Below are 13,220 nucleotides of genomic sequence, written 5' to 3'. Positions count from 1 at the left end.
TTACTACATACTCTTAGGCTTTCCCTGGGTTGGCTAACTTTTAAAAAGTTGCTACTGTCAGCATTACCATACTTACCTTGGTGGTCAGCCAATCACATAGCTGTTCAATTCAGCGGATCGCCTTCTTGCACACTTCAGTGGCATCGGGCAGCCTCCCTGATGCCATCCACTGCTCCCTTGCCTCCATCTATGACACAGTACTAGCGCACCGGCATCATGGCATCATGGAAGTGGTATTTTGACAATCTTTTTAAGGTTTGGAGGTGCGCCAACATATCCTCAACATATAAAAGGTCGCCTTGCACAATCCCCTGTAGTTGTGTTTTGTGTCCCAATAGTGCATTTTGATTACTAGGGATGTGCATGGGGAAAAGTTTTGGTTTGGTTCGGCATTCAGAAATTCTGGACTTCGGCAATTCGGATCTTCGGGACTTCTGTTCAGTTAGGCACTTCGGAATTTCGGCACTTCGACACTTCGGAACTTCAGCAAATTCGACTCTTCGGCACTTCAGAATTTCGGAACTTTGGCATTTCGGAATTTCTGGACTTCGGAACTTCTCTTGCAGCCGCTTAGTAGATAACTCCCTAATTCCCACGGTATTAGGGAGTTATCTACCAAAAGGCTGAAAGACCTAAATTGGTCTTTCAGACAAATTTACTAATACTAAGTAGAAATTACTTAGTATTAGTAAATTCTGCCCCTACCCGCTATACCGCAAGTAGGGGCATGTCTATTAAACAGTGAGCAGCCTCTGACAGGTAAATTAATACTGAAGTCCCTGAGGAAGTCCTAGCATTGAATGAAACGTGTAGGAGGTGGTGATGACACTGATTGTTTTATACTTCAATGTAAGTTATTACATTTATTTTTAATATACTCTGGAAAGCGCACTTCAATTTTATTCTATTTTCTCTTAAGCATATATATCCCAGTTCATCTATGGGGGGATATTGACGGTTCACTTTAATACACAGTTATACGCGATGTTATTTTGCTTATTTTGATTTAGCAGATCATCCCCTATTTTTTTGCATACTTAACCTTGGCTTGTCTTTGACCTCCCTGTTCACTATTTCTGTTAAGGTTTGTAACGGAACCGCTGGCACCCCAACCGGGTACCCTCCGCTGACGGATGCTCCTAGTGCTTTCCGAGGTCTCCAAGCACTCTGCCTGACACCATAACCACTGCAGACCCCACGAACTGCCTGTCAGGATCGGGACAGGGATCCAACACGCAGAGTACAAACAGTAGCCAGATACGTATACCGGACCTTAGAATGGCCGGACTAACGTAAGTAGTACAGTATAGAATGGTCAAAGACAAGCCGAGGTCGAGGGTAACAGAAGACAGGTAAGCGAGAGACAAGCCGAATCAAGGGTAACAGAGATAAGCAGAGTAAGGTAAACAAGCCGGGTCAAAACCTAAAGGGATAATAGAATACACAAGCACTGAGTGACTAGAACAAGCTAGAACCACGACAGGGCAATGAGCTAATGAAAGAAGCTCTGTTAAATACCCTGTTCAGAGCAGTAACCACGCCTCCGAGGCGTCCTGATTGGTCCTGCAGCAATTGACTGACAGGTCGTTCCGGGGGAGTGTCCTGATGACTACTTCCTGCCTAGATGCTGTAAAAGGCAGTCACTCCCTCGCGGCCGGCCTAGCATGACCGGATAGACCGCGGGGAAGGGAGCCATCAGACCGTCTGGATGGAGGAACAGCTAAGTCTCTACCTCTTTCGGAGGTAGAGACCACAGGTACCCTGACAGTACCCCCCCTCTCAGATACGCCCACCGGGCGGAATGAACCGGGACGAGATGGGAAGCGAGAGTGATACGCCCTGCGGAGACGGGGAGCATGAACATCCTCCTGAGGTACCCAACTCCTCTCCTCAGGACCATATCCCTTGCAATCAACCAGATATTGTACTCTCCCCCAGGAGATTCGAGAATCAATAATAGAGTTAATCTCATACTCCTCCTGACCCTCCACCTGAACGGAGCGAGGAGGGGCTATTGTGGAGGAAAATCTGTTACATATGAGTGGTTTCAGCAATGAAACGTGAAATGAGTTCGGGATGCGTAAGGTATTAGGAAGAGCTAAACGATACGCAACTGGATTGATACGGGTCAGCACCCTGTAGGGTCCAATATAAGGAGGAGCGAACTTCATGGAGGGCACTTTTAAACAGATGTTCCTCGTGCTCAGCCATACCCTATCACCTGGAACAAAGACCGGAGCCGCCCTTCTACGTTTATCAGCGTGTTTCTTGACCAACATAGAGTTGTGCACAAGGATTTGTCGAGTTTGATCCCACAACTTCCTCAAATTGGCAACATGAACATCAACCGACGGCACCCCCTGGGAAGGAGAATCCGAAGGAAGAATAGACGGATGAAAACCATAATTCATGAAGAAGGGGCTTGAATGAGTAGAATCGCAAACGAGATTGTTGTGTGCAAACTCAGCCCAAGGAATCAAACCGACCCAATCATCCTGGTGTTCAGAAACAAAGCATCGTAAATATTGTTCAATTTTCTGGTTGGTACGTTCAGCAGCTCCGTTAGACTGAGGATGATAGGCAGAAGAAAAGTTTAATTTAATACCAAGTTGAGAGCAGAAGGACCTCCAAAAGCGGGAAACAAATTGGGAGCCTCTGTCCGATACAATTTGAGAGGGTATCCCATGTAGGCGAAAAATCTCCTTGGCGAATATCTCTGCCAATTCGGGAGAAGACGGGAGTTTAGGCAGGGGAATGAAGTGTGCCATCTTAGTAAACCTGTCTACCACGGTGAGGATAACAGTCTGTTTTTTAGAGATAGGTAGATCGACAATAAAGTCCATGGCCAAACAGGACCATGGTTTTTCTGGAACCTCCAAGGGGTGCAGGAATCCACATGGAAGCGTATGGGGTTGTTTGGTTTTAGTACAAACTTCACATGCAGCGATGAACTCCTCAATATCCCTCCGTAAAGCAGGCCACCAGAAGTCCTTAGAGATCAACGCGTAAGTTTTGCGAATACCAGGATGTCCCGCCATCTTGCTATTATGTAAACACTGTAAAAGTTCCAGTTGAAGAGCAGGAGGAACGAAATGACGGCCCGCAGGAGTCTGTTTAGGTGCTAGATGTTGCAACTTAATGATCTCGGCCAGTAATGGAGAATGAATCCTGAGATTCGTATTAGCAATGATATTGCATTTCGGAACTATAGAAGAAAGAACTGGTTCAGGTACAGTAGAAGGTTCATATTGGCGAGATAATGCATCGGCTTTAGAGTTTTTAGAACCAGGTCTGTAAGTCAGTACATAATTGAAGTGAGTCAGGAATAAGGACCAACGAGCTTGTCTAGAGGATAAGCGCTTAGCCTCCCCAATATAGGACAAGTTTTTGTGGTCCGTCAAAATCGTAATAGGGTGTAGGGTCCCCTCCAACAAATGTCTCCACTCCTTTAAGGCTTTAATGACTGCTAACAGTTCCCTTTCCCCGATGTCATATCTGCTCTCAGGCCCAGAAAATTTCTTAGAGAAGAAACCACAAGGGTGTAACGGTTTATCCACCCCTAACCTTTGAGACAGAACAGCCCCAACTGCTGTCTCAGAGGCATCGACCTCAAGCAAGAAAGGCAGAGTCGTATCAGGATGGACTAGAATGGGAGCCGAGGCAAAAAGTTCCTTGAGAGTCTTGAAAGCACCAAGAGCTTCCTTAGACCAGAACTTAGTATCAGCCCCTTGTTTGGTCATATTGGTAATAGGCGCAATGATAGAGGAGTATCCTTTAATGAAGCGCCTATAGTAGTTGGAAAAACCAATAAACCTTTGGATAGCCTTGAGTCCTTTGGGCAAGGGCCAGTCTAAAATAGATTGGAGTTTTACAGGATCCATTTTAAAACCTTCCCCAGAAATCACGTATCCAAGAAAGTCTACCTGAGACTGATCAAAACTGCACTTCTCCAATTTGCAATATAGACCATGTTGCAGCAGCTTGTGTAATACCTTTCTGACCTGTCTATGGTGAGTCTCAATCTCCTTAGAGTGTATTAGTATGTCGTCCAGGTAAACAATAACACAATCATGCTGAAACTCCCTAAGTACCTCATTAATCAAATCTTGAAATACTGCAGGAGCATTGCATAGTCCAAATGGCATAACAGTGTATTCGTAATGGCCATACCGGGTATTGAATGCCGTCATCCACTCGTGACCTTGCTGGATTCTCACCAAATTGTAAGCCCCTCTGAGATCTAACTTGGTGAAGATTTTGGAGCCCTTAAGACGATCAAATAACTCGGTAATTAGTGGGATAGGATAGGCATTTCTGACAGTTATTTTATTCAAGCCTCGGTAATCGATACAAGGTCTCAGCGTGCCATCCTTCTTCTTAATGAAAAAGAACCCAGCCCCGGCCGGAGAAGAAGACCTCCTGATGAATCCCTTTTCTAAATTCTCCCGAATATACTCCTCTAGAACCGAGTTTTCCTGAACAGACAAAGGATATACATGGCCCCTCGGAGGCATAGTGCCGGGTAGAAGCTTAATCTTACAGTCAAATGACCTGTGTGGAGGCAAAGAATCGGCATTCTTCTTGTCAAACACTGCCCTTAAGTCTAGGTAAAGGTCTGGTATTTGTCTTTCTGTGGACTGAGTAGGATTCTCCGGTATGTTAATATTAGCTAATGGAGAAACCTTGCACAAACACCGATCCTGGCAGCCCTGGCCCCACGAGAGTATCTCTCCTAACTCCCAATCGATATTAGGGTTATGCTTTTTCAACCATGGGTACCCCAGAACTATGGGAACGGAAGGAGACGAAATGAGCATAAGAGATAATTTCTCCACGTGTAGGATACCAACATTTAAATCAATGGGTATGGTCTCACGAAAGATAACAGGGTCTAGTAGTGGTCTACCATCTATGGCCTCAACGGCCAAAGGTATCTCCGTTAGCTGGGATGGGAAATTGTTCTTACTAGCAAAGGCTTGGTCGATAAAATTCTCAGCAGCACCGGAATCTATCAATGCCATAGCCCTTACTACTTCCTTCCCCCAAGTTAAGGAAACTGGTAGCAGAAGCCTGTGATCTTTATAATTAGGAGTAGAGGACAAAATAGAAACACCCAAGGCCTGTCCTCTAGAGAGACTTAGGTGCGAGCGTTTCCCGGGCGGTTAGAACAGTTCGAGAGTATATGACCCTTGGCTCCACAATACATACACAAACCCTCTCTTCTCCTGTGCTGTCTTTCCTCCTCAGAGAGGCGGGTATACCCTATCTGCATAGGTTCAGTAAGCAAAGATATCGTGGAGTCAGGACTTGGAAAAGCGGGAGCTAACCTAAAAGAAGGTCTCTGGTTCCTCTCTCGAGTGTTCTGTCTCTCTCTTAGACGTTCATCTATACGAGAGATGAACGAAATTAAATCCTCTAAATTCTCAGGGAGTTCTCTGGTAGCAACCTCATCAAGGATTACATCAGATAGGCCATTCAAAAATACATCCATATACGCCTGCTCATTCCACTTGATTTCTGCCGCCAGAGACCTGAACTCTAGTGCATAATCCACCAGTGTTCGGTTCTCCTGTCTCAGGCGCAACAGTAATCTGGCTGCATTAACCTTTCTACCTGGAGGGTCAAATGTTATTCTAAAAGCAGCTACAAATGCGTTATAGTTATAAACTAATGGGTTATCGTTCTCCCATAGTGGGTTGGCCCATCTCAGAGCTTTCTCAATGAGTAGGGTGATAATAAATCCTACTTTTGCCCTATCTGTAGGATAAGAGCGAGGTTGCAATTCAAAGTGGATACTAATTTGGTTTAAAAAACCACGACACTTCTCAGGAGCCCCACCATAGCGTACCGGGGGGGTAATGTGAGAAGAAGCACCCACTGTGGCTACCTCTAGACCTGAACCGACAGGAGAAACAGGGGTATTACGTATCTCCTCTGGTGGGTTATTGGCACAAGCTAATAGAGCCTGTAGCGCAAGCGCCATCTGATCCATTCTGTGATCCATGGCTTCAAACCTAGGATCAGGAGCAGCCAGCTTACTGTTTGTACTTGCAGGATCCATTGGCCCTGTCGTAATGTCAGGATCGGGACAGGGATCCAACACGCAGAGTACAAACAGTAGCCAGATACGTATACCGGACCTTAGAATGGCCGGACTAACGTAAGTAGTACAGTATAGAATGGTCAAAGACAAGCCGAGGTCGAGGGTAACAGAAGACAGGTAAGCGAGAGACAAGCCGAATCAAGGGTAACAGAGATAAGCAGAGTAAGGTAAACAAGCCGGGTCAAAACCAAAAGGGATAATAGAATACACAAGCACTGAGTGACTAGAACAAGCTAGAACCACGACAGGGCAATGAGCTAATGAAAGAAGCTCTGTTAAATACCCTGTTCAGAGCAGTAACCACGCCTCCGAGGCGTCCTGATTGGTCCTGCAGCAATTGACTGACAGGTCGTTCCGGGGGAGTGTCCTGATGACTACTTCCTGCCTAGATGCTGTAAAAGGCAGTCACTCCCTCGCGGCCGGCCTAGCATGACCGGATAGACCACGGGGAAGGGAGCCATCAGACCGTCTGGATGGAGGAACAGCTAAGTCTCTACCTCTTTCAGAGACCACAGGTACCCTGACACTGCCGCAGCTTGGTTGGGGTCTCGCCGACTCCACCCACTCTGGACCCAAGACCAGGGTCCAGCTTCCAGTAGGTGGACCTCTCCGAATTCCAGAGAGCAGGAACAGGAACAAGCTCTTAGCAGAGCTCAGCGATTATACCCTGGGGAGTATAGTGATTATAGCAATCCCCAGAGTGTAGTTCTCCAATCCCCCAAACATGAGCCGAAACTTCATGAAGGTACAAGATGATCTGAGTTGCTAGCACACCCAGTCTGGCTTTTATTACAGTTGTTGCTAATACAGGACCGCCCACAGGGAGGGATAAAACAACCAATCATATCACAGTTACATCCCACATATCCCCTCCCCTTATCCTGAGAGGAAACTCAATTATACATACAGTTAAAACATACTTTTTACCCAACTTTCATAACTCTAAAACCATACATCCAATCTCTATAAAAACATATTCACAATCAATCCATTCAGGGGAACAACATATTAAAAAATGGTGCGAATCAGACCAGTGGTTCAAAAGTTAAGGGAAAGTCCTTTGTTACCAAATGAAGCATGGCTTTTCTTCCCAAAACAGTTCCACAGAGTCTCTATCCTGGAGATAATTGGGAAGTAATCCAATTATCTCCAAGGACAGAGGTAAAACTCCATTAGCCACATGGCAGACAAAGGACAATAAAAGACGTAAAAATACATACTGTTACATTTATCACATAGAACCTACACATTTACAATTTACCTAACACATAATAGCATACATAATATTGAAGACAGCCTGAATGCAATCTGCTACACAGTCTTAAAGGGACATTGTTCCTAAAAGTCATAATATGTCCACGGATGGTTTTTAAAGGGCCAGCAGCAGCACCATACAAATCCAATATGCCCAAAGGTTGCACCTGAAGGGCCAAATCTCCCAGGGACCATAGTCAACAGGTAAGTGGCTGGCAATCAGGCTCCTCCAACAGCCAGGGGTAAAGGGCAGCTTGTCACCAATAAACCCAGTGACAAAAGGCATTTCGTCACAAGGTTATTAAGCCCAGGGCTGGTATATGTACATTCTTTATCTGGCTTTCTACTCTGTATGTTGGGTTTATATATAAATATATACTGTGACAGCTACAATGTTTTACAAAGTAATGGCGAAGAATACAGAGAGTAGGTTTCATCACCCGGTAGCAGAAAGATTGATCAAGGCTGATATTTTTACCCACCCTCCCTGGGTATCTGTGTTGTGTGTTTTCAGTTTTGCTGCTTGTTTTAATTTTTTTTTTATCTCCTTTATGTTATCAAAGACCAGCAAATACCTGAGAAGTAACTCTGCCTAATGTTGGTTTAGAGAGTCGTGGTCTGCATGGAGGCTGAATGCAGACTGCTTCAGACTCTGATTAAAGTAAAAATTTACATGTCTGCCAGTACACACCCGGCAGTTGACATGCTGTTTTTTGATGGTTGCTGGCAAGTTGTGTAGTACAAATAAAGCTGTGATTTATGCCCTATCCAACATAAGACGTTGTTAGTCTCATTATTATTATTATTATTATTTATAAAGCACCAACAAGTTCCGTAATGGTGTACAATGGGTGGACTAACAGACACGTATTTGTAGCCAGACAAGTTTGACTCACAGGAACAGAGGGATTGACACAAAAGGTAAGGGTAGGGTAGAAAAGTAGGTTGCTAGGATAGTATTCATCGAGGGCTTAGTGTTTTGTTTTGATGACAGTTTCGGGAGAGGAATCAGGGTGCGGGAGGGAAAGCTGTTCACAGTTTATTTGATATGCTTTCCTAAAGAAGTACATTTTCAAAGATTTTTTGAAGGAGTGGAGATTGGGCGAGAGTCTAACAGAGAGGGGAAGGGCATTCCATAGGAAGGAGCCCTATATCCTAGGGGAAGCCAATGGAGGGACTGATAAAGGGGGGGGGGGGTTGCGGGCAAACAGGAAGATTAGCCTCACAGTCACATTTATTATAGACTGTAAGGGGCAAGTTGGGAACATGTAAGACCACTGAAAAGTGGATTACAGTAGTCAAGGTGAGAGAGGACAGCATCATGGACAAGCACATTTGCCGTATCAAGGTGTTAAATAGGGTCGGATGCAGGCAATGTTTTTCAGATGCAAGCGGAAGGATTAGGTGATTGATTGGACATGAGGCGTGAAGGAGAAGTCTAAGTCAAAGAGAACACCTAGGCGAGTCTTAGAGGTAGAGTGCATGGTAGCACCATTGACTTGGAGGGACACAGACAAGGGAATAACAACACTTGATGGAGGAAAGACCAGAAGTTCTATTTTGGACAGGTTCAGTTTAAAGAAATAAGCAGCCATCCAGTTTGAAATAGCAAAGAGGCAGTCAGAGACATGAGTCAAGAGGGGTGGTGAGAAATCAGGAGAGGACAGATCTGCATAGACATAATACTGGAAGCCTGAGGAGCTGATGAGTTCACCAAGGGAGGCATTGTAGATTGAGAACAATAGGGGACCAAGGACAGACCCTTTAGGAACATTAACAGAGAGAGATTGGGGAGAAGAGGCAGAGCCAGAAAAAGAAACACTGACTGAGCGCTGGGAAAGGTAGGAAGAGCACCAGGAGAAAGAAATATCTTGTAGACCGAGATTACGGAGGATGAGAAGAAGCTGTAGATATTTAACAGTGTCAAAAGCAGCAGAGAGGTTGAGGAAAATTAGAATAGCGTAGTGGCATTGGAATTAGCAGTGATAAGATCATTGTGCACTTTGTTCACAGCTGTTTCAACAGAGTGACGAGGGTGGAATCCAGATTGAAGCGGGTCAAGCAGAGAGTTGAATTCGAGAAAGTCTGTCAATATGCATACACAACTCGTTCAAGGATCTTGAAGACAAATGGCAGTAGCAAGATGGGGCAGTAGTTGAACGGGGAATTAGGGTCAAGGTTGGGCTTTTTCAGAATTGGGGTTACAGTTGTATGTTTGAAGGGTAGAGAAAATATGCCAGAGGAGAGGGAGAGACTAAAAATTTTAGTGAGAGGCAGTGGAAGAGAAGGAAACAATGTGTGGATGAGATATGAGGGAATAGGATCGAGGGTGTCAGGGTACCTGTAGTCTCTACCTCTGATAAGAGGAGAGACTTAGACGTTTTCCCATTCAGAAGGGCTGTTTCCTCCGTTCCTCGCGGTCCCTCCGGTCGGTTACACGCCGGCCGCGAGGGATCCACGCCCTTTTATGACGTGACGCTCGGTAGCCGACGTCATGACGCCAAGCCGGCTCGACCTGTCACTCAAACCCTGAACACGAACCAGGACTCGTCGGGGGTGTGATTACCTCCTAGAACCGGGGTATTTAATAGAGCTTGCCGCATTTGCTCATTGCCCTGTCGTGGTTCTAGCCAGTCTAGTCACTCAGTGCTCTTGTATGTCTATTGTCTCTTTGGTTCTGACCCGGCTTGTTTGTATCACTCTGCTTATCTCTGTTATCCTTTGACCCGGCTTGTCTCTCGCTTACCTGTCTTCTCGTTCTCTCGACCTCGGCTTGCCTCTGACCATTCTCTACTTACTCCTTACGTTAAGTCCGCCATTCTAAGGTCCGGTATACGTACCTACTACACTTTGTACTCTGCGTGTTGGATCCCTGTCCCGATCCTGACAGAGGGAAAAGGTGGTGAGGTGGGAGAAACGGAGCAGAGTAGAAACCTCTTCTGCTGTAGCAGGTGCAAATGAGCGTAGGACAGCTGTGGGAGTGTAAGTTGGGGAAAAGTTCATAGTGGATGGAGAGAGATGAGAGATCTCTTACCTGATTGTGAAAATCTTTTCAGTGAAGTAAGTTGCTAAGTTTGTGGGGGTCAAGTTGGTAGGAGGAGGAGGCACGACAGGGTGAAGAAGAGAGTTAAAAGCATGAAACAGTTGTTTGGGCTCATGGAAGAGTGTGGTTGTAAGTGTATTGAAGTAGTTTTCTTTTGAAGAGGAAAGAGCCAGACTGTAAGAGTGCAGCACACATCTATAGTGGAGTAAGTTAGACGCAGTGTGAGACTTTCTCCAGCAGCGTTCAGCAGTTCTCGAACATTTTTGGAGGTATCGGGTCAGCTTCATGTGCCAGGGCTGTAATTGGGGACTCTTAGTGCATTTAAGTGTAGGAGGTGCCATGATGTCTAGTTGAGAGGAGAGAGTGGAGTTGTAGAGGGAGGTTGCAGTGTTAGGGCAGGTGAGATTTGAGATTGGTGAAAGGAGACTTTGGAGGTTGGTGGAGAATTGCTTTAGGTCAAGACAATGGAGGTTTCTGCAAGACTGATGTGGTGAGGTTGAGGTACTTTGGGTACGGGGTATGCAGAAGTTCATGGACAGCAGATGGTGGTCAGATAGAGGAAGCAGGATTAGCAGTATCAGAGGGGTACAGCCAGGTCTCAGTGAGTAAAAGAAGTTTGAAAGAATTTGATATGAAGAGATCGTGTATGGATGTTGATTTTATATTGCTGCAGATGGAGCAGGCGTTCCAGAGTGCACACTGAATATTGGTCGATGGGGATAGACGGCATAGTATTGGGATGAGGTTTGTGTGGTTTCTGGTTGACTTAGTGTCAGTAGACCAGATGGCAGGCCCTGGTTGGGAGAGATATCACCAGCTGCTAGAAGCAGGAAGAGAGATAGAGACAGAAGGTGTGAGCAGGTTTTATATGGATGGAGTCTGGTTTGAGATCGAGTGCGAGAAGGATGGAGAGAATAGAGAAATGGGCATGAGATGAAAGAAGGGGGGAGTTCAGCACAGAGGGGTTAATGTGGAGGTTGTTGGGAGGTTGAGGAAAGTAGGTGTAAGGAGAAATCTTGATACTGAGGGAGAAAAGGGGGAAAAAAAGAGGAGGCCAAAATAGAGCATTACTCAGATTTATGCACTTCCAGAAAAAAACATGGAAATTGGGAGCAGGCCAGGGAAGGCACAGAGAGGAGATGTATTGATGTAGAAAGCTGGGCTATAGTGTAACAGGCAGAGGTGAGGAAGATAAAGAGTGAGGGTTAGAGACTATAGAAGTGTGCCGATTATTTGATTTGCAGCTGTTATAGCTGATTATCGCGATTAACAGAGTTCCACAGCAATAATACCCACCTTAATGTGCCATTAAACTGCAATACATGTGTTTATAAATCAATAAGATACAATAAGTTCTTTATTGCTTTATAGCTTTTTAGTTGCATAAATTATTAGAGAGAGTCATCAAACCTTGCTCTGAACAGCCCCAACATTGGCCATTTCCTTACTTACATCCATAAAGTTTAAAGTTTCCTTCTTTGTTTATTTGAAATGTTGGAAGGTATGTGCTTATCAAGCTGTTTTACCGCTCTTACCTTTTCAACTTATCTTCATTTTCTCCACAGACCCTAAATGTTTATCTTTTTGCTTCAGCTCTCTCTCAGTAGTGTCTATTGGCTGCCAGCCAGTCTTACTGTTTTTTTTTTTCCTTCACAAAAATGAGTGCCCTGCGTTCCCCTATGGATGAGTCACTATTAAGTATGCTATCACAACTTTATTTAAAGGACATTTTATGAAAGTTTTCATATATTTTAAATTCAGGGTTCATTTTTAAGCACATATTCAAATTACCAAATGAAACTTTCGCATTTCAAACCTCAAAGTATTCTGAAAAAAAAGATAAATACACACTCTATGAATTAAAAAACATGTTAAATTCCTTTTTTTCTTTTTAGACAGTTACTTTGGAGCATGCTTGGGGTATTTTCCAAAAAAAAACATAGTGGACTTGTCTATTAAATATATCACCCACTTTTAACTAAGGCTGGTATAGTAAACATGGTATATCATTATTTTTGCTTGTTTACAGAAAAGATTATAAAATAGCAGATGATAAAATGCCATTAATTAGAAGAACATAAGATTTTGGACCCCATCTCAGTTTAATAGGTCGTATATATTTAATCACCCCCAATGTTATACAGGGTGCTTCTAATACAGATGTAAGCAAGTAGAACAAAAACTGGTGTTTATTTACAAAGCTTTGTGCTTTACACTTAAAATGATAAAAAATGGCAATGAATAACAATAAAAACACTTGGCAGGATGGTACTTTATATCTCAAAAATCTAAAACAGCTCTGCCGAAACACTACATATCAACTTTATGAGTCAATTACAACGGTACTTATTTAACTGTGCGGGTACTGATAAGTCATCATTGTAAGGATTTGAACTTGTAGAATTTGATCAAGCATATAGGCAATGGACAAAACAATAGATTTCTAGTTAAAGGAACATGTTTGAAAATAAAGAGATCTGTCGTTCTGAGTTGCATTTTGTTACAGTTTTCATCACCTTTAACGTAAATTTGATGAGGTTTTTGAAAAAGGTGATATGTAAACATATATGGTATGTAATTTGATGTGCAAATACATATGCATTTCTATTCACGAATTACAAACCCTAATGAGCTTTTCTTGAAAATTCTTTGCTCCCATACAGTACATCAGCTTAGGTATATATTATAATAATAATAATTAGCTTTAAAAAAATTGTTTCAACTTGAATATTTTCTACCCAGAAGCATGAATTGAATACTTTGTTATGACAACTGGGCCCGCATTGGTAATCAGTAAAATTAGTAATATAAAAAAAAAAA

General features: G+C 43.8%; 1 protein-coding gene across 1 annotated transcript in view; it reads right to left on the bottom strand.

Annotated features, from left to right (window-relative positions):
• The window catches only part of GRIN2D (glutamate ionotropic receptor NMDA type subunit 2D), a 420,255-nt gene that overhangs the window by 324,133 nt on the left and 82,902 nt on the right, over positions 1–13,220 (bottom strand). The gene's annotated exons all lie outside the window — the stretch shown is intronic.

The sequence above is a fragment of the Pelobates fuscus genome, chromosome 11 (genome assembly GCF_036172605.1).
Source record: "Pelobates fuscus isolate aPelFus1 chromosome 11, aPelFus1.pri, whole genome shotgun sequence".
Lineage (NCBI taxonomy): Eukaryota > Metazoa > Chordata > Amphibia > Anura > Pelobatidae > Pelobates > Pelobates fuscus.
This window is presented reverse-complemented; position numbering and strand designations above follow the sequence as displayed.